We start from the raw sequence: 20,900 nt of genomic DNA, 5'->3' as shown, positions 1-20,900 counted from the left end.
AAATTGAAATGTCCGGGACATCCGGACTTGCAGATTTATTACTTGTAGCTGCACCCCTTCAGAGAGGCAGTTGATGGTCTGATTGAACGATGGAGGTCTTTTAGTGTCCAAAATGACTTGTAGATGGCTACATTTGGACAACCAAAGTTCCCTCCTAACCATTCAAGGTCAGTGAGTCTGGAGAGCTGCCCACTCCTCCCTAAGCAGACACCATCATCTGGGTAGTTGAACTGCACACTAGAAGAAGGAAAAGGGCTCTTATTCTATGCAGTTTTCCCTTCATCACATAAGGCACAAAAAGACGTTATTTGTTTTAGCTGGCTACTATTTATTCTTTGCTTCCAAACCCCTATGTTTTCAGTTCGGTGTCACGTAGTGGATATGGGATATTTAAGCTTTCTAGCTATGGTTCTTTGTACCTTGACACTTTTAACAATTTTTTTTAAGCTACACAAAACCTTGAAAAAGATTGTTAATGTATCAACCGTGCTACTTACTAAAGAAGGATGCTCTAAGTGAGTAAGTCTAGTTTTGCCTTCTCAGCCATTTTTGTATATGATAGAGGATTCAAGAACACCAAAATCCTTCACTTTCTCTTATTTCAGTTCTTTCACTAACATAAAAAAGAACACATTTTTCCCTGTTGTGATGAACAGAATTAAAAACTAATTCACGCATTCTCATAGTAAACATTAAATGTTGTCCTTCTGCTTCTGAACGAAGGACCAGAGCAACTTGCCAGTGATGGGAGGCAGAACAGTGATGGTCTGCAGCTGCTTGGACACCTGCACATCACAGCTTTCCTAAAAGCTGAATCTCTTGATCAGAACAAACCAGCTCAGATCTGGTGTCTAAGTGGACTCCAGCAGGCACAATACTTTTGAAATACAATTATTCCAACAATGGAAGTCTCCAGAAATCAAAGGCACTCATGAGACCCAAGTCATTAATCATTCTCAGCCCTGACTGGTTGCTCTATATCCAGTCTCTCTGTATCTGACTTTTGGCTAAATTATTTTTAAAAGTTAAAGCTGTTAATTCCAAAGTGGTTGCAATGGGGCCCAACTAGGGCTCACTGAAAATACCTTATCATTCCATGAATATCTAAATAAAAAAGCTATTCCAGTCTTACATCAGTATAGCAGTGAAAGACCACTTGCTGATTTCAAATACTGCCCCAGGGCATTTCTAAAAAAAAAAACCTGCTCTCTTTCCACCCAAAAATGAGCTTTTAAAATTAGAAAACTTATGTAGGAAAATATATTCACTGTAACTGAAATGCTACAGGCCAAAAGTAACATTGCAGTTTCTTATTAAAATAGTTTAATTTTATTTATAAGATTAAAATATTCCTGGGTGATTGGTTATATCAATTATTTTCTTACAGATACATTCTTTCTCCTACAGTGAAATAAAAAAAATTCTTTATCTACAAACAACTTATTTTTTACTACAGAATCACAGTAGTTAAAGAGGTACACAGCAGCATTTTTTTCCCTTTATCTAATAATGAAATGATATCCAGTATTCCTAACACACCTTTTGAAATTTTAATGATATTCAATTTCACCTTGACATCTCTAAGAGCATAACATGAGCACTCACGCAACATCTAAGCATACCCTACTGTTCTACACTAGTCGTAGGTGGAGAAAATTACACTCTATCTTTGTTCACTATCATTTGTCTCTTGTTTAGACTATCAGCAATTTAAAGAGATGCTCATGTTTTATAATGTGTTGTACAACATCTCTAAAATCAGGACAACTCAAAAATTTTCTTCTCTGTTATGCAGGAGTGCACACGCACATGAATTATAATGTCTGACACTTCCTAGGACTACAAGTACAGAACAGCAGACCAGATCCTATTAAATATTTTATAAACTGCAAATACCTGTGTATTATATAGGAAATACATATAAAAGTAGAAATATTTATTACCATATTACACTGGAATGTAAAATAATATGAAAAAACTCACAGATTTAAAACAATTGCTCATAAATGATAAACCTAAGTATTTCATTTTTAAGAGTGGTGCATATGTAAATTGCCAGAAAAAAAATGTTTTTTTCTATTCACACCATGCATACAAGAACAAACTGAAATCAGCCACCACAACCATAATATGTTGTTCATTCTCACTTATTCTTTAATATTTTTAAATTGTTTCCTTTTCTTTCTAAAACTTAAAATGCAAACCAAAAAATATATATGTAAGAGAGTGGTAAATGCCTGGTTGCCAGCATTATGATCTTGAACATCAATTAATTTTGTTCATAGATTTATTAGCAATAATTTCACATATGCAAAGGAAAGGTTTTCTGGTCTTCTTTTTCTGAAAAAAACAAAGTACAAAGAAAAAAATATTTTTGAGGATTTTATTTTGAGGATGTAATTTATTCTACGCTGAGATACATTCCCTGTCTGCATTTCTCTCTCAGAGGTAACTGTCAGCTCCAAACATGGCATGAAAAGTAGAAGAGATTCAATCAAGATACAAAATATTGATCTAAGAGGAGACCGACACCAAATCTCTTTGCTCCATTCTGATGCAAAGGAGACGTTAGAGTTGATGCTGAAATTCTACACTGGAACACAAAGAAAAGAGATATAACAAAATGCACTACTTGTTTACATAGAAAATCAAGTTGAAAATCAAGTTCCAGGTGCACCTACTTTCTCTCCATCTCTGTTCCACTCTTTTTCTTTCTGACTTCAGAACCTATTTGTATCTCAGTTTGCCTTCACTGTTTTCCCATGTACCTTCTGCCAATTCCTTTCCCACACGCAGAAATCTAGATGCTGAAATCTAGACGTGTTCTCAGCAAAAACCAAAAAATCACTACACCTCCTCACAGCTGCTTACTGATTTTTTTGTTCTTTTCTTTTTTTTAAAGGATACTGGATTTTCTAGATGCTAAAAAATTTGCAAAGATGCTAATTAAATTTGCAAAGCATTTGACATGTTTCTTGCCATCAGCTCTAGATTCTAACATGTTTATAGGGTAATCTTAAAATACAAAACACAAAGGATTTTTTAACCCCTTCTGCTACTGGAAATAATGCAATATGGAGGTAATTGCAAATGCACAAACAGTAAAGTAGTAAACTCTTCCGTTTTTGTCCCTACATTTCTCATTGTATTTCTCCATAGCAGAATAAACATTGAGTGAAGAATCAGGAGCTCAGATTTTTGCCAAGTTACAGAACACGAGGTACGTTAAGAACCAAAGGAAAATACTTAAAAAAAGGTAAAAAAGGAAACCAAAATTTGGTGCCCTTGCTTCTGGGGACTGAAACTAAAGTTGATATTTTAATATAACTTATGAATTTCATTTCATATTTGCTTTGTTTTTTAATGGTTTGTTTGTTAGAGAGTCCTTAAAAGAACTTTCCCTTTGCTTGAAATATAAGTCTTCCTATGAATCATACACAAATTCTGTTGAAAATAGAAAAGAGCTGTTTCTCCACAGGTAAATACTGAAGAGGAAATATAGTAAAATACATTAGCGGTACATCAAAACGGTAAATCGATATGGAAGACTGTCCTGACAATAGAAGCATCTACCCATTATGCATGTCATACATTAAATTGAAGCTTTCTTAGATGATCCAATTTCAAAGGTTTGTCTGTTCTAAGGAAACATTTTTACAAGGGAGTGATCAGCTTACCCATGTTTTCACAAAAGTATTAAAATAGTAGCATGGAGAAAGAAAAGACTGCTGCAGCTCTTTTGTTGTTTACTTTTAGCTTTTATTTCTAATTTATTTAAGTTCCTGTAATGATGTTTCCAGGCCCATCAAAAGGGCTAAATGTTTAACCCACTAAATGGAATATCATGGCATACTATGTGTAAACACACGCACATGTATATATATATATATATTTATATACTTGGCACATGGTAAGACACAACATCTACTCATGGTACAGAGACCTCCATCGCAAGAACCTCAAAATCTTGGGCTGCTACAGAAGTAGATAAAGCATTTTCTTTGCTACATTTCTTAGGGTTTTAAAAGTTTGCAAAAGTATCGGGCCAGGCACAGCACAGACTTGCTTCAAAAACCCTGATGCAGAGCTCTCCAGGTGGCCAGACCACCAGGAGAGTAGACTGTGGAGACAGAAAGCTGCTGCAATCTCCCATCCTCCACAGACTTGAAAAGCTATACTGGCCAGAAAGGAAGTATAACCAGGGTGGCTGGGAGTGCACTAAGCTAGAATAAATAGTTTCCTTTACTGGGACTTCTATTGAGTTCATACCATAACAAAGCTGCCCCAACTCGTGGAATTTACCACCTTGAATAAATTTGATGAATCTAACCTAGGAAAAGGATAAAAGCACTGAGGTAGACTGCTGGGAAATATGCTTTTTTTTTTTCTTCTCTAGAAGTCCCTAACAAATTTTCCTTTTCTGTTTCTACTTGACAGGAATTGCAGCAGCAGGGATGGCCCCTCCAGACTTCATTTTTTTTTATGCACCTGAAAATCTCACATAGGGCATACCCTTCTGCAGCACAGAGGTATTTATTTGTTGCTGCCTGCCAGCCTGATTCATCAACATTGTTTCCCAAAAATACCCCACTTCTGTTGCTTCCCATTGATACACTTATATTCCATAACATTTATTTTCTATCTGCTGAAAGAGAGGTTTGTGTCTATCCATCTACCTAGCACAAAAACTTTTTTCCTACTACAGTGAGAAGGGAAGGAAAGAAGAAGCAATAGAAAAAATATTCCTGAGAAAACCAAAAAGGTACAAATTGGTACGTAGACCTCCCCAGCATGTGGAATCTGTGATGAGCAGACCCTGAAAGACCAGTTAATGAAATATAAGACACAATATAGTTAGGAAAAGCAAGGAATTTCACGACTACAAAACTAACATAACTGATTTCTCACGTGCAGAAATAATAGAAGAAATAATCTTTCCCAATTTCCTAGTTCGAGTTAGAGAGGAGAACTTCAGAGATTCACCCACTGTGCCCATCATAGACCTGAGAATCATTCTCATTCCCTGGAAAGACCAAATAAACATTTTTTACCCAGTTCCACTCCCAAATTCATCAAATATATGAGTGGGAAATGGTGAAAATTAATCAGAAGGTGATAGAATTACACTTTGAGTAAACCTTTAAGCTGTGATTTATTTTTGTGTGTGTCTTCAATTCTTTCTGTTGCCCTTTCTCATCTTCTTAGAGTAAGAAGCTAAGGAGTTTGTTGTTGTTGTTGTTGTTGTTGTTTTGTTTTGTTTTTAATACAGCTCATAGAATCATAGAATTAAATTGCTAGCCATTTGAGGGAAATGATTGTCCTGCTCTGCGCTTGTGAGGCCTCACCTCAAGTACTGTTTGCAGTTTTGGGCACTACAGTATAAAAAGGACATAAAACTGTTAAAGAGCATCCAAAGGAGGGCCACAAAGATGGTGAAGGGTCTAGAGGGCAAGACGTATGAGAAGCAGCTGAAGTGACTTGGTTTGTTCAGCCCAGAGCAGAGCAGGCCGAGGGGAGGCCTCATGGCGGCCTGCAGCTCCCTCACGAGGGGAGCGGAGGGGCAGGCGCTGAGCTCTGCTCTCTGGGGACAGCGACAGGACCCGAGGGAACGGCATGGAGCTGGGACAGGGGAGGGTCAGGCTGGGTGTGAGGGAAAGGTTCTGCACCCAGAGGTGCTCGGGCACTGGGACAGGCTCCCTAGGGCAATGGTCATGGCACCGAGCTGCAGGAGTTCAAGAAGCATTTGAACAACACTCTCAGACATAGGGTCTGGTTTTGGGTGGTGCTGTGTGGAGGCAAGAGTTGGACTTGATGAGCCTTGTGGGTCCCTTCCAACTTGGGACATTCTATGATTCTCTGGATGCCTATTGCTGAAGTAGGATGTGAGGTTACATGCTGAAAGGCTCGTCCCCACAAACACTGAAGTGCTAAGGAACAGTGGAAGACCCTCAATAACCTGATCAGAGAAGCAAACCCTTGCCTCGGTGCCTCGCAGGGATGGCCCAGAAGACCCTCGGCCCCATGGTCCAGGGGTGACACAGAGCAGAGGCAGCTCTCCAGAGCATCTTGCAGACTGAGGCGGGTTACTACCTACAGGGACTGGAGGTTCATCAGGGAAAAAGCACCTCAGAATTACTCAAGACTGGTTATGGGATGTTTAGGGGAAGGACTATAGGCAGGAAAAGGGAGGGATCAAGGTAATTTGCGGAGGAACAAGTGTGGAAAAACAGAAGAATATAGGCAGAAGGGGATAAAAGGTGCTGTTTTAAATGAGCTGCCAGTCAGTGTGCTGGCCATGCCCAGTCTGTCCACATATCATAAATCTGGGCTGGATACCAGAGAGACCAGAGGGTCTGTTGCGGGGACCAAGGAGTCCAGGCCAGCTTCTGGGCAGACTGGGGAGCCTCAGGGTTGACTGAGAGACCCATTTGTATGTGTGTTTCTGTGACTGAAGACAGAATCTCCAGTATTGAATGACTGCATTTGAGGCTACTGGATTTGGCAATTCCTAATTTAGTGCACATGTGCTGAAGAGCCAGATTCAGAATAGGTGTGTCTATGAAGTATTTGCCCATAGAGAAACACACAGAAAAAATATACTACAGAGAGAGCATCATCAATTAAAATTCAATAAATATCAAAGGAGCTTGGAAGGTGTTCACCTCAGGCTGATGCAGAACGGGAACCTACAGATAGAACTCACACCTAGACAACTACTCTGCAGGCTGCTGAACTGGGCTGTGTCAGTCAGCAAGCCGATTCCCACCCTGCATTTTTTAACTAATCAACCAAGCAGAACATGATCCAGATATAAGTGCTCACTACATATAGAGCTAACTAATTCGCTGTTACAAATCTAAAAACAGAAAAGGATTCCATAAAATCACAGAAGAAGAACGTATTTGGACTGGATAATATCTGGACTCAACATCTCCTTAGTGTTGTAAGAATACACAGTAAATCTCTGTCAGCTGCTTGGCAGGAATGCATCTGGAATACATAGCATATTGATTTTCAGAGATGCTTTCATACTATAAAGCAAGTGTCGTCCTAAATATATCAATTATTACAGACCTGATGGTCAGGTGGTGGCAATGAGAATCAGTTATGCAGTACTGAGCATAAAAGCATCCAGAAAACTTGCAGCAATTAAAATACCAGAAGGAGACAGATTACAAGTCACTATAAATAAGTAATAACAAACTTTGGAAAATCAGTAATACAATATGTTGAAGTAATTCTGCTTGGTGCCGTGAGAGGCTGACTCTAAAGACAAAGATAAAAATATTGAGGTCTGGTCCCTACAATGACAGAAAACTGGGGAACTACAGGTTCCTTTTTTGGAGCATAGGAATAAGCCTGTCATTGCAAGAGATATCACAGAAGAACAGCAAGAATTGTGAGCACTTCTTTCTCCCTTTTGTTTGCCATGTCTGCTGTTGAACAAATTAGGAAGAATCAGAGTGTGAAAGGAAAGAGATGTCTAGCACAAAAGTGGAAAATTGATTAGACACGCACAGGAGGACACATTTTACAGAGTGGAAGAGGGAAGAAGGAACAAAATCGGGGAGGAAGAAAGTGCCAAAGAAAAAAGATGATTGCAGTAGGGGAAAGAGGTGTAAACAGTAAGGTAAGAAGAGAATAATAGACATTCAACTGTAGTCTCAAAAGCATTTATGTTAAGATACATTACATAATGGAGATGATATGACAGATCATTGTTTTATAGGCATCATTCCTTCATAATACCATCAGTGAACTTAGTATAAGGATATTCATCTAAAAAATAAATAAGCTTGCTTGCATATTGTTTTAGCTTAAGAAAAAAAGAACCAATTAAAGCCTTGAATTCTGTTAATTAACCAGCACGGTCTACCAGTGGTACCTGAAAATGCATTAGAATAACTACTCAAGCAATTCCATGTCTATTTATATGTTTATCTGCTCATCAGGTAACTTCCATCAAAGCCCATTTAAAAATGAAAGGGAATCTTAACTCCAATCAGAGTTCATAGTTAATACATTTATATGCTTGAATTAATGAAATCAGCTTTACATAGGTTTCACATGTCACACAGAATGTACTTCTTTACCAGGATTTAGTGAAAGTGTTTGAGATAAGAAGTCAAACTGCAAGTTTTCACTGTGTTAACTTTATCTATAAAGTTTAGAAAAATCACATATACATTACTATAAAAACAAGCATTCAAAAGCTACAATAATTCCAATACATAGATCACAAAAATAAAGGTTATTTTCCTTTTTTTTTTTTATTTTTTTATTTTTTTCTGTCAAGACTTCATTGGTAAACTTGGAAGAAAATGTTAGCATTTTGCAAGAAGCAATTCTTGGGGAGTAAAAAAGCATATTTTGCTGCCTGATGCATCAGTAATCACCCAACAGTCATTTTAAAAAGCTTATGTTACAACTTCTAAATAATCTGCCTGCACTTTACACAGTCATGGCTCCAGAGCTCCTTAATGCCAATTGCTGTGCACGCTGCAACCCCACTGAGATAAACAGCAGATAAACCACACTGGGCAAGATTCGAGGCAAACCTACACTGCATGTACTGAGATATGGCCGGGAGAATTACACAACAACCAGCCAGTTGGTCTACCAGGAGAAGAGGATCAAGTGGGAGAGAGGTTCATTTTTCCATGACTTTTGACTTGTACAGAGAGTTTACCACCATAGGACGTGAGCTCAGATTTTCAGATGCTGAATCTGCTCTCAGTACTTAGGGAAGTTGTCCCAGATGTGAAGAGGAAACCAGAAACGCTGATTTGTGCTATACCACGGACTTCATTTTGTGCAGTCCGTATGCTTTATAATCAAGCAAAGTCTACACTGAAACTGGAAAACACAACTTCTCCCTAATGCAGGGCTGGTGTAAACTTTCGAAGAGGTTGCATTATACCCATTATGGAAAGGTACTAACTAATTAAAGTCCCAAATTGCATAAAGATAAAGCATGCAGATTTTTTTACGTATTCAGAGAAAGGACAGCTGAAAAAAGCAGACTATTACGAGAGACCATTATAGTCCAGGATAGCCCTCTTCCTTGTCCTAACTGATGATCTACAAGCGCAAACATTAAGGTCCCCCAGCCTAGGCTGCACTGAGCTACTCCATGTAACTCTACTCTTTTTAGGATGCAACCAGACCATCATAAAAACCAAGAAGAGATGAGTTCACTAGCCTTGTTCTCTAATGTGAAGACCCAAGTGCCACCTTTAAACCATGCTGCCTCTCAAAATTAACCTACCTAAATAGTAGAACTAAATAGAAGAACTATACCTACTGTATAGTTCTTCTTATGTCCACAATTACTGCATGATGCAACAGGGCCTAAAGTCCACAGTTTCATGCAGTCCTCGACAGAGTACATTTAAACAATAAGATCTATGTATATATAAATATATATAAAAACACATATAACTGCATATATTCATATATATTAAAAAAAAAAACATGAACTTTAAGACTTGGGAAGACTCTCCGTTGTCTAAATCTGGGTACTTCCTCAATGACAAACTGCATGGATTTGCCTTATAAACTACTGCAGATTTTTACATTGTTAAGGTCGATAAGATATCTCAGAACAAAACAGTTAAAAGCCTAAATTTCCTATACAGTTGATGGAAAAGATGTGCATATGAACAGAAGTGCCTGTACTTCAGGCGCTAAATTCAATGCCTGAAGTTAGTTCCAGAAAAAGTCCTCCATTTTTTAACACCTTTCTCTGCCCAACTGTGGTCCCATACCAAATTTTACTAAAAGGAACTTAGCCTAGTTGCTTAAGCAAAATGCCCTTTCCAAAACTTGTATGTATATGGCAGTGAGAAAAGAAAGCACGGGAAGTAACATATGTTAACTACAAATGTGGGGGGTTTTGTTTGTTTATTTTTGTTTTTTGGTGGTTTTTTTTTTTTCAGTATAAAATTAGGCTTTGATGATGTCTGCAGATATTGGAAAAGCATAAACATCAAGAAGAGAAACATTACATAACATCATTTAACTACTGAAAAAGGCACAAGATCAAGTAAAGGGACAAAATTTAGAAAAGGAACATTTAGAGGAAATTAGAAGGAAAACGTCTGAAAACAAGAGTTAAAATCCTCTGTAACAATCTCAGAAGGAACAGAAGTTTCACCACTGGAAACACTGAAAACTAAGCTCAGCCAAGAACTGCAGGTCTTGTGATGTCAGAGAAGTACACAAAAAGAAATTGTTATTATGTGACTTAAAATACTTTAAAATGAGATATGAGCACATTCTATGATGGTACGTCACCTGCAACCAACAGATGGTTGTTGGAGCTCCTTAAATACACCGAAAGCCATATTCGGAGTCTGAAGTAAGTTTCATTGATGCATATAATTACTAACATTCTAACAACAGGAAAAGAGTTAGCAATTAATATTTATTTTGAGCTTATTGAAAAAATATTAATAATTAACAGTGTTAACTACAGATACTTCTAAACTACCTTGTTGGAAAGCAACATCTAAAGACATCAATCAAGTCCATTGCCCCACCGAGGTAAGACCTAAACAAGGCAAGACCTTTGGAAGAACAACTTTATTTACCTGAAGATGGAAGTATCTTGTTTACACCACGAGTTTTTAAATGATACGGTCTGCCAGACAGCAGGATTAACAATGTCTAACAGCTTGCTGCATGAAAAGACAGATTTTTCTCACAAAAAGAGAAGCCCTGTCCTCAGTGACACCCCCATAAATCAAGAATAACATGAAATCCTCTGGGAATGAGTTTCAGAGATGCTAAAGACTCCCAGCTCCATGGGAGGTCGCTTTGTCTTGACTCAGTAAAGTGTTTTCTTTAAGCATGAACCTCCTGAGTCATGTACTTAGCTGACACTAAAATTGTTTTAATAACATTTGGAAACAGCATCAACAATAAAAACAACAACTAAACTTCCCTCTCCAAAAAGGGCAACTTTTGCTCACATTTCTTCAAATACTCTACAATACATGCAGTAAGAAATTTCCATCTAATTTTTGCCATGATAAATTCACACTCATACCTGGAAGGTGACTGTGTTGCAGGACTGAAAAGTAGGGTGGAGGGAAAGATAGCACAGTACCACTGCTACTCTGTGAATCACAGAACAGTTGAGGTTGGGAGGGACACGTGAAGATCACCCAACCCAGTCCCACTGCTCAGAAAAGGCTGCTGTGTCCACTTGGGTTTTGAGTATCTCCAAGGATGGAGTCTACACACAGCCTGTTCCCACGTTTGACCACCCTCATAGTGAAAAAGTTTTTTCTTTATGTTTAGGTGGGATTTCCTGTATTTCAGTTTCTGCTCCTTGCTTCTTGTCCTTGCGCTGGGCAGCACTGAGACAAGGCTGGCTCTGTCTTTACTCCATCCATCAGTTACTTATAGATATTGGTAAGACCCATCTGAACCTTCTCTTCTCCAGGCTGAGCAGTCCCAGCTCTCTCGGTCGCTCCTCATGGGAGAGGTGCTCCTGTCCTTTAATCATATTAGCTGCCCTTCACTGCACTTAGAATCATAGAATCACAGAACCATTAGGGTTAGAAAAGCCCTCCAAGATCATCTGGTCCATCCATCCCTCTACCACCAACGTCACCCACTAAACCATGTCTTGAGGATTAACCCTTGAGGTACACCACTAGTGACTGGCCTCCAGACAGACTGCATGCTGCTCATACCAACCTTTGATAGCGGCACTACAGCTTCCTCCCTGACCATTTATCTACTTCATCAGTGTGTGCATGAGGATGCTATGCAGCAGTGTCAAAACCTTCCTAAAGTGAAGCTAAATGATATTCACTGCTCTCCCCTCTCATCCACCAAACCAGTTACTTCACCACACAAGACGACCAGGTTGGTGAAGCATGATTTCCCCTTTGTAAATCCATGCTGACAGCTCTGAATCACTTTCTTGTACTTAGAAGCTCAGAAATGTTTTCCAGGATGATTTGCTCCATCACCTCCCCTGGGATCAAGGTCAGGCTGGCTGGTCTGTCACTCCCTGGATCCTCCTTCTTGTCGTGTTTGAAGGCAGAAGAGGCATTTGTTTTCTTCCACCCCTCAGGAACTTCCCCCAGTCACCACAACTTCTTTTCATGAGCAATATCTTACTTGAAATTCAAACATAATATTTTATATTATGTTACTGAAAGAATAAACTTGTGAATTAAACTCTGATTTCAAGCAGAACGTGTTGTAAGATTATCTGTTCTTAAATTTTTATCGCTACATTTAAGAAATGAAAATGAAATCATATGTACAAAAATAAAGTTTAGAAAATGCACTTGGATAAAATCCCTATACTGTCAAAAACTATTTATCCACATTATTTATTGCTTTATGGATCATCGGTACGTAAAACGTCAGTGTTGAAGCAAGATGCCTATACAGGTCTGCCTCCAACAAACTACACATAGGTACATCTCTGTCAGGGTGAATACATGCAAATTCCATCAAAACTTTAAGTTTCTTAGAAAGTTTTGCTAAAAGCTCTGCAGAATAACCTTTCTACATATGGTTTCACTGAACTAACTTGGTTACTCTTTGTAAACTGTTGTAAATAAATATCCATGAACTGAAAATAGTGTGATTTAAAAACTAAAATAAATAAATAAATAAAGTTAATGCTACCTAGGTGCATTTAAAATGTTACCTGGGTGCATTTAAAAGACCTGCTTATTAAGAAAAACAACTGATTTCCCCCTGGTTTGTTTGTTTGTTTGTTTTCCCTTATACAACTATAAACACTTTCTAACTGCTGCAAATCAGCAGATTTATCCCAGCACAAAGCTGTGGCAAGAACCCTTTTCAATACCATTGTATACTAATCAGAATACACCAAACTCTAGCAGTTAAGTGTTTTAAACATAAATTAATTTTACAAATCCTTATGACTGGAGAAGGAAAAAGATATAATTTATTCCAGTTGTATAACATAATACGTTCCATTTGCTCATTCACAAAGGGTTTCAGTTTTTCAGGAAATAAATGAGACAACTGTCTTTCTAGACTATGCAGACTGGACTATGATCAGTCATTTCTGCTCTAGGAAAAAGTTCATCTCAACAATATACCCAAACACGAATGGAATTTAACAAAGCCAAGAGAGATGAATTTTCAGTCTGCTCTCATGAGGACAGGGCGAAAAAATGATGAGGAGAGCAGGAAGTCAAAACATAATTTCACTGTATATATACATTATAAGTGTTAACCAAATGTGGAAATCCCTAGCTATTTTAAATCTAGATTAAAACCACAAGACAATTTAAACTAATCCACAAGATACAAAATATAAACGAGGATGAATGCTCTACGTTAATTTTTAGAGAAATAATATTATTCTTGTTATATTCTCCAAGATGTCAAGACCATTCTGGCTTGCTCTTTGTTTAAAAAATTTGTTTCACAACTTCATGAATGAGATTTTTGAGTGCTCAGTGACGATAATTAGAGCCAATTCTCAAGTAACACAACTTCCTTATCTGACACCAACACATTTTATAACATCAGTTTTCTTCCTTTACTACTTTTCCTGAAAGCAATGCGCGGAGAAGGGAAGCAACTTGTCCCCCGTGAGGCTGCGACAGGAAAAGCCACAGCATCCCCCTGCACCTCCCACTGCTGGGTGGAACAAGTGCTCTGCTGACGAGTCAGCCTTTACAAATTGCGTTCATTTTAAGGTCCTAATTTTTAAGGTCCTAATTTTAATACAAAAGCAAAATGTTTTGTAAACTCCACATGTTTAGCTATCTTTGCAGTACTGGTGTCAGATGTACACAGAGGTGCTGAGAAGCAGGATCTATCTCAAAAGTATGGAAATATTTGAGACCAACGGTGTATTATCAATTTCAGCATTTCTCATGAACACTGTAAATCCTAACCATGAAATTAATATTTGCAGTATTTCTAGATTCTGTGATTTAAAATTTTATTTTTTAGCTATTACATGCACTAAAAAAGTACTGTAAAATGCTTCACTTGATTTTTGGATTATCCCTGGTTCAAATTGGAAATCTGTGCTCTAAATCACAGTTATATTAAAGTTAATGCATGTTCATGCCTTCTACAGCTAACGAAGCAACACAACCTCCCAGTTATCAAAAATCAAAACCACTCTGAACCATTACAGCAGTTACTCCATGTTAGTAGAACCTGAACTGTGAAAAACAGAACCTGTGAGTGAATAACAGAAAAATTATTTCCCCACTAAGCACTGATCAAATATACCCACTTCTATTGCAAGAAGACGCACATCTATTAAAATCATAGAATAATTCTTTCAAATACCTGGTTTTAACTTAGGTTTAACTTCAGAATACACTGAATAACCCTAAAACTTTTTTTTTTTTCCTGGTGGTAAAATTCTTCCACAAAATGTACACATTATTTTCCCTTAAAAAGACACTGCTTTAAAAATATATTTTATTTCAGAAATCAAACTATGCAACATTCTCCCTAGAGTAAGAAACTGGAAGTTCTGTGATAAAATCTTTTCTGGAAAGTCAGTGCAATTTCATATCAATGGTGTGCTCCTTTTCCTGCTTTCAAATGGATTACTTAAATGTTTTAAAATGTTATAACCCACAATAATCTGTTCCAGGCACCAACGAAAAGGAAGAAAAAAATTACAGAAGTCAAGATGTCGCCTGGAAGCACTTTATGGCAAACATTATAAAGATAACACAGAGCAGAGAAGCTCTGGTTCAATCCATTATAAATACCCCATTCTTCTTAAAATCACAAAAATGTATTTATAGTAAAGAACTCTTACAGGCTTTTTCCTCAGAAGACTTCATTTAAGTATAATTTGGCAGAAATTTTGGAACAAGAAAAGAAGAGTTTTATAAAATATTGATGTTTTACAGTCACCCTAGTCTTCATCTACTTGCTACAAAAACAAAAGCAAGGGCTCTGGAAGATGACCACATCCGTGTCTACTAATTATACTGTAGTTTTTCGGTTTGTCCAAAATGTGCAGTCTAGCAGTTATCCTGAGCATGAATGCTAAATCATCACTTGGATAATCAATGCTTCATTAAAAACTCAAATTATTTTCCTCAGTTTACTTTTGACTTATAATTGTTTAAAGAAGCATATGGGATTTTAAAAAAGCAAAGGGTGAAAATAAAGGCAAATGATACCTGTATGCATAAATGATCAAATCTGTAGAAAACTTCTTTTATCCCAGCTCCCTCACAGGACTAAGTGATGGGGGTGTAGGCAAAAGCAAGTCTACACTGAACCACTTTCTGCATTAAAACAAATTATTAAATGATCACTTTCAATGCAGAGAGATGATCAGAAAGCAATATGATGCAGCTTTCTAAGATTTCCCAAAAGGATTTTTTTTTTCTTCAATAGAAAGCATGAAACAAGATGTGAAATATCTGGACTTCAGAAAGGTTTTCTCCAAAGGAAGCTTGGGATGAAGAATAGTGCTTGAAAAGCTTCACTCAGAAAATGAATTTTCAAAAATTTGAAAAATATTTAGCTTACTTCTTTAGGAAGAAGAGAATTCACAAATAGCAAATATGTACCGGCTACATAATAAGAACATATTAAGAAATTTTCTTAAGAAAGAATTTAGAAAGAATTAAGAAACATTATAAGAACAGGAAAAACAAGGTTCTAAAGTTAACATACAAGCTATGACTCAGGAGTAAAAGACAAAAAATGAGGACAAGTACCCCTCCTGTATGGCTCAACAAAATGTCACATAAAAAAAGAGTAGTTAATTGTTTCATTTTACTGATGATAGTTCAAAAGAAGTCAATGTGACAGCTTGGCATCCACTCAGAGCTGTGTTTTGTCTTGGTTTTTTTAAGATCGCATTTTCTGACCTTTTTCACTAAAAATAGACAAACAAGAGCTATGCCGTGAATTCAGGAAAAATGTGCATGAATACTGCTATTTATTCACAAGCATTTAGATTTGAGTAATTGGTAATTAGAAGAGAATTTACTATACAATTATAGTTGGATGGAATTAATATTTTCATGTGAAATTACAATTTCGATTTACTAATTTTAGGCCGCTCAAGAACAAAATCAGCAAAAGGGATTTTTTTATATATGGTCTATCCAGCATTTTACCCAGCACCTGAATTAACAAAGAAAATCAGGATCACGGATTTGTGTATTTTGCTTTCTTAGCTGTATCTGCAGAACATAATGTGAAGTGATATCAAGTAAAACCCTTCTTCTCTTATTTATTCCACAGATAAATTAGACAAAATAAAGAAGCTTTCCTGAGAGTCAAAAAGTCATTCCAGTGAACATTTCCGATTCCTTACTCGCACCAGCAGACCAGTTTTAAGGTTTATAGCACATTTCTATGACTGTGGAGGGAAAAATTATTGTAGAAATTAAGTACATGTGCTGCATCCTAAGCAATACCAACAGATTGCAAGGAGTTTTTAAAAAGAGCCATGCTTCCAAAAGAAGAACTAATCTCTATAGACAGAAGTCAGGAAGTGCCGTGCTTGAAGGAAAGGTATTCAGCATCCTATCCTCCCCTTTCTCTTCCTCATTACGAGCCAAGGAAGCAACTGTCGGTGTCAAGGAAAGACTGAATCCTCCCCAAGAAAAGAAAAAAAAATGTGGTTTCCATTCACTGAATCACACAATACAGAGGCAAAAGTAAATGTAATTTTTGGTATCAGAATGATGCGTTAGAGGAGAGAAATTAACGTCTCCATCCATGCTGCAGTTGGACGAACATTTTTCATTTCCTTGCTTTCTCTTTTGGAGCCAGAGATGAGAGAGCAAGAGCCTGCCGAGGACGCAGCTGCTCGCGGTGCCACGAGACGCCGAGGCATTCTGCAATGGGCTCTTTTTTTTAAAACATCCTGACTGTGCTTCTATATCCAGGCACAGTCATCGCTTCTTAGAGCTCCAGCTTGGCATCACTCAACACACAAGCAATGGTGCTGGTGGCTGAGATTTGTGTGGTCTCCGGTAAGCTCTGCTTCCTCGAAAATGTGTGGCATCATACAGGGGTTATTTAGAACCTAAGTCCCTTGGGCACACTATGTAAGTTCATTGTTTATCATTTGCTGGGGAAGTCTTCTGAGGTCAAGGTAAAAAGCAGAAGGTGATATTTGATGTAAATGTTCCAAAGCACGTTATGTGGTTGCACGGTTGCAGTGGTCCCCGGAGCACTTTGCTGGTGGTCCGTGGAGATCTGGCTGGTGGAAGGTGCTGGCTCTCCCTGCTTCCAGCTGCTATATCATGTTTAATGTATTTTTAGCTTCTCTTAATATTTTCCTAATATTACTTTTCCATGTAAGCAATTAGTGTGGTTACCAGGGATGGCAACAGAAGTGATATTCAGCAGCCAGTGGGAGAAGAGGTGGTCTTTGCAGTTGTGAATGGGAGAAGATCCACAGGACAATCTCCTCATGAAGAGGTGGGTGGAGGAACCCACCCAAGAGTCACAGTCTTAACACCTCGATATTTTTCCATTCACTGGAATGAACTTTTTTTTTTTTTTTTTTCTCTCAGAAATTTCTGCTGCCATGCATTATTATTGCTGAAGACAAAGGAACAAACAAACAAGTAAGTTTTTGGACTTTTGCTATGAAGTAGAAGTAGGAAGAAAAAAAAAATAAAAAAAAACACTAACATGAAATCATATTCACTTGCCTGATTAAACTTACAAACAAGACTTTGAAGGGAGCTGTGTGAAAACAACAAATGGAATTTAAAATATCAGAAGATACCGGCCTTGATTTTTCCAGGTTTATACATTTAAAATATCTTAGCTTTATAATGCAACTGGAGATTACTAGCTATAATATAAATGTCTGCAGAGTTACCTTGCTAATCTGAAAGGTAGAAAAAAATCTGAAAAACATTTGGTCAGGACCCTCCAGATGTGTGCTATTTTAACATTTATTTTTGACACAAATTGAAAAGTTTCTCTGATTCAAATGTATATCCCAGCTAGCCTCTGCTGCCTTACTCCATATTTATTTACTTTCATCTTGCCTTTAACTAATCAAAAGAGATTCATCAAATCAATTGGAGACAACTTAAAAGATATTATATGGGAAAATATTAAATGGAGAATATTTGCTGAACAAAGAAACGTCTCTTTTTATACTTTTTATTTTCACTCTTATTTAACTATCCATGAAACTACACTGACTCCGATCTGCTTGTGAAGGTACAACTGAGAAAAGTCAGATTGTAATCATGCAAGCATGCTTTATACTACTTATAAGGAAATCTATACTAAATATTTGAGAAGTTACAAATTAAAGTATTCAGCCTCTGAATTCTGGTACCTACTTCTAACAATGATGCTTGTGTACTAGTGACTCTCATTTAGGAAAAGAGCCCCTGGAGATGGGGATTTTATGTATTAGATGGAGTCTTTGCCTCCTTCTGAAATGCAGCAGAGTTCAGGCTCCTAACGTCTCCCTCCTCCAGATACAGTAAGAGGTGGGATTTTTGGTTGTGGGTTTGGTTTTTGATTTGTTTTGTTTTTCGGTGTGGTGTTCAGGAGCTTCTGCCTGATGCCTTGAAAACACCAAATCCCTTATTGGCTTTAGGTGTGTGTGAGACTTCAGCAGGGCAGTCTCAGTGAATCACGTTCCACAGCTTTGCATCTGAGAGCCTTCCTAAACCTCAGCTTAAGCAGGATTTAGGCAGACTAAATTTGGTCATCAATAGCTGACAGAGAAAGACACAAAACTGCACAAAGTTGAAATGGAAAAATCACTTCCATGTATAAGGGGTTTCCTCCCTTTTTTCTTTTTCTCTTTTTCTCTTTTTTTTTTTTTCCCATAAGATTTATCATTATTTGACTGATTTTCTATCATTTTGAGACAATGCAGCAGGTAATGCTTAAAAATTAAGCAACAAGAGTAATACAGCTAAGGAGTGTTTTTTTAATTAAAAAAGAAAAGGAAAAATTAACAAACCCATATGATCATATAGCCTGACTGGTAGGAACTTTCTCTGGCATCTGTCTGGACAGGTACATAAAAGTAGGGAGCATAAACATGGTTTACTCTACACCAACACTTTCAGCCTTTTTTTTTTTTTCCTTTCTCTCCTACCCCACAAAAGCATTATCTAAATGGTAGGTACAGCACAAGTTTTGAAACACCAATCCATCAAGATAGAAGGAAATACAAACTGCAGGGAAAGTTGTTTTCAGTGACATACCATGCAATCATGAGCCTGCTTTGTATGTTCAGGAAATTCTCATGAGTTTTCTTAATGAAAAAAAGTCACTAAAAAAAGATTTGCTGTAAATATCTCGCGAGTCATGACAAAGTACCATATAAAATATAACTATTCATAAACAGTCTAGCCTCTGGAATTGAAACACTGACACTTTCTATTAAAAGGTGCTTAGTCACAGTTCACTAAATATTTACAACGAATCATTTATTCTCTAATTTCATTGACTTTACTGTAGTTAGCAAAAGTCAAGAAAACTTCCTGCATGTGTGTGAATGGCTTGTGTATGTAAACCGCAGCTTGCAAAGTCAATTTTATGGAGGCAGAAAGATTTTCACATTATACAAGTAGGTCCTCCTTTTCTGTAGAAAGCTATTTGCTTAAACTTCAATTCGACGCAAGTATTCAAATGACTTGGAATCAGAAAGCATAATCGTATATCGACATCATACCTTACAGGAGAAAAGGGAAAATTAAAACAAAAAAAAACATAACAAAGCATAACAAAACAAAACATAGTTCCCCAAGTTCCCCAGCCCCTTTCTATCAGTAAGTTTTGCAGACATGGCATCCTTTCTCTTTCTCTCTGTCCTTGAGCCAAGGCGATAGAAGCTCAAGCAAGGAGAGGATGAATGAAAAGTGAATTATGCAACATTGCAGACTCCATCTTATCAGAGAGCAGTGTCCAGATTTGAGATTTTGATGTTGACAGGCATTTCATCACATGAAAAGAGAAGTTTTTCTTCTGTCTTTTGAGTGGGGAGGGAATGTGGGGCTTGGGGTTTTTCTTTTAAGAATCTGATTGAGATGCTGCCCAAGAAAGGGAAGCTCAAATGGCTTTGTAGGGAAATCAGGTGCTTATAAAAATAAACAGGTCTCTGCCAAAAAGGCAGACTTTAATACCATCAGAAAACAGACAACCTCCCACACTCCTCACTGACAATAACACTTCTACGGGCTTGTCAAAGACAGAATACTGTAAAATGCTGTGGTTTTGTGATACAGAAATATCTTTCCAGTGAGGCTTACACTGAAACCACCTAATGGATATATATGAATACTTTTATCTGAACGCAGTCTCCAGATGGAGGAGTATTTTGTAGTAACTCACAAACATTTCCATGGCTTGATATTAACTTGCATGTCACTAGCAAGGTTACTGCTACCCTCTTGTCGACATTATTTCTGCCTGTTTTTCCTGTTCTGCCTCTGGTTCCCACTAGTGTTGCTTTATGCTCCCCGATGAACTTAAAGATAAAAATAGGTGTGGGTGCTCTTCAAAAAAACTGCAGTTCCTCAGACAAAGAACTTGAATCAAGACAAAGCTGGGGCTTGCCATGGACTCTGACATGAATTGTCTCATTCCACAGTTCCTTTACCAGGACCGATGGCAGAGCTGCCGACGAATTAACAGCAAGATCTTGTAAAATAAGAACAGATCGACCCCTAATCTACACTTACAGAAACTGAAAAAAAAAAAAACTGAATATTGGTGACACTTAATAAATTTTTCCATGAGATTTTTGTCCTGGAGGAACCAGTTCAGAGGAAAGGCTCGGTGTTTATTAATTCATCTGCTTTTTCAAAAGATAAAATACGGTTTACCTCTGTCCTTAATGAAGACAACTACAGTATTAAACGTATCCAAAATTACGAGAATAAAATCCTCAGCTCGAAACCAAAGAA

General features: G+C 37.4%; 1 protein-coding gene across 4 annotated transcripts in view; it reads right to left on the bottom strand.

Moving 5' to 3' along the window:
* Positions 1-20,900, bottom strand: part of SUPT3H (SPT3 homolog, SAGA and STAGA complex component) — a 278,028-nt gene that overhangs the window by 138,736 nt on the left and 118,392 nt on the right. The window lies entirely within an intron of this gene.

Source organism: Anser cygnoides, chromosome 3, assembly GCF_040182565.1.
Source record: "Anser cygnoides isolate HZ-2024a breed goose chromosome 3, Taihu_goose_T2T_genome, whole genome shotgun sequence".
Taxonomy (NCBI): Eukaryota; Metazoa; Chordata; class Aves; order Anseriformes; family Anatidae; genus Anser; species Anser cygnoides.
This window is presented reverse-complemented; position numbering and strand designations above follow the sequence as displayed.